The sequence below is a fragment of the Elaeis guineensis genome, chromosome 15 (assembly GCF_000442705.2).
Source record: "Elaeis guineensis isolate ETL-2024a chromosome 15, EG11, whole genome shotgun sequence".
Taxonomy (NCBI): Eukaryota; Viridiplantae; Streptophyta; class Magnoliopsida; order Arecales; family Arecaceae; genus Elaeis; species Elaeis guineensis.
The window spans coordinates 6,776,188-6,778,515 of NC_026007.2; positions in this window are offsets into that span (position 1 = coordinate 6,776,188).

Consider the following 2,328-nt stretch of genomic DNA (forward strand, 5'->3'; position numbering starts at 1 on the left):
TCATACATAAAGTTTTGATATCACTTTATAATCTCAATGATCTTAAACCTAAGCTCTGATATTATTCTATCATATCCTAATCATTTATATCATTTATATCATAATCCCTAATGATTATAACCTAAGCTCTGATACCATAAAATGTCACGTCCTAAATTCGGAACATAACACGGCCATGCTACCGAGGGATGGACCCATGATAACACGAAGCCAAAATTCATCTTCTTAAATATAATAACAGGTGTATCATAAATAAATATAATAATGATGTTCAATTCACATATTTAATTAAAACCAAAACTGGTTCAGAGCATCTAAATCCAAAGATGAAATAATCCAAGTCTTAAAATTCATAATGACTACAATCCATAAACATAATCTGAATTCTTAGTGCAAAATTTTCAAGCTTGCTTTGCTGATCCCCAAGCCTGGATTCCCTTTCCATCAGTCCTAGCCTTATTTCTCTATACATGGAAAAGAAAATAAAAAGAATATGAGCTACACCAGCTCAGTAAGTAAACTTCTGCTTTCTTATCGGATCAAGCATAAGTTTTCTATGATAATGCATCATTTAGCAAATAATAATTATTGTAAAAATAAATATTTCATAGAACATATAATAAAATAAGTTATAAGCTCATCAGACATGCATAAATCATGTATATTTCATAATTATAAATCGTAAATCATTTTCATCATGTATTCATGTCATGTTTCAAATATTGCTCACAGACATTCATGCTAAGATCATTATTATACCCGTGACAGGGCCATGTTTCTTAATCGACAGAGTTCTTAATTCATGTGCCAACTTTCCCACTGATAGGGCCATGTTTCGTGGGGATGCTAGCTCCGAATGTCGACCTTCCCGAAGGGATTCATTCATAGCCATCTGAGAGCCTTTGAAATCATTATATCTTTTTCTTAAAGCATACATATACATAGATGAAAAAATAATAAAATTCATGCTTCATAATCATGCTATTTTCATAAGACATATTCATGAAATCAATGCTCATAATAAAACATACTTTTTCATATCACATATGTCGATCCTTATTTTATAAAAAATTATGATTTCAATAATAGCAATTCTTTGCATAAAAATATGATCATTTAAAAAAAATAAATAAGGAGCATAGGATCTACTTACCTCGTTCATCTTAGATCTTCAGACTTCATTAAAAAGAATCAGCTAATCCTATTTAAAATATCAAATCATCATCAATTTCTATTCCATAAATATAATAAAATTAAACATAAGGAAAGAGGACTGTTGTCCGGATGTGTCGGACCATCCAGATACCAGAGCAATTCAGGGTCTCTAATCTAAGGGTCAGATTTAAGTAACTTGATCAAGAAATCGTGAAGCACAAATCAAATTAAGATCAAGATCAATCAATAGGATTCTTTAATAATGAATTTGAAAGATCCTTGATATGATCAAATGAGGTTGACATACAGCACGGATATCAAAGCAACTTCGGATCATCTTGTTAGAGTCAATATGAACCCCTAAAAGATGAAGGCATGACTCGGTACAGGATTCATAGATCTTTTAGAGAGAGAAAATTGATCATGAGAGAGAGAAAGTAGAGAGAGAAAGTGGAGAGAATCTTTGTATCCTTCAAAAGTGGCAATCATGATTGAGATCATCAGAGATTATATCAGGGTGACTTAATATGGATTAACCATGATCGATGTTATCAATTTCGAAGAAGGATCGGATTGGGATCCGATCTACTGCATGAATTTTGGAGCAGTCTCAGATTATCATATTTTCATCTCAAGTTTCTCCTAGGGTCTGTGAATAATCAGAGAGAGAGAATAACCCTAGAGAGATAAAATCCATAAAAAAAAGATAAAAAGGTCTAGAGAGAGAAAATAGAAAGAAATTTTAGAGAGAGAAAATATAGAGAGAAAGTAGAGAGAGAAAGTCCAATTCTAGAGAGAGAAAGACTTAAGAGAGAGAGATGAGAGAAACTTTCTCTCACATATATTATTATTATTATATTATTATTATTATTATTATATTATTATATTTTTTTTTCTTTTTCTTTTTCTTTTTCTCTCTCTTTTATTATTATTATTATTATTATTATTATTATCATCATTATTATATAATATGTTTTTTTTTCTTTTTCTTTTTTTTTCCTTTTTCTTTTCTTTTCCTTCTTCTTCTTCTCTTTCTTTTCTTCTTCTCGAGCTTCCTTTGGCGAAACAAGGGATCTCATAATCCCCTGTTGGCTGGCCGGCCGGTGGTGCAACCGGCATGGGGCGGCCGTCGGCAGGAGGAGGGCGACCCAGCAGTAAGAGGAAGGCCAAGTT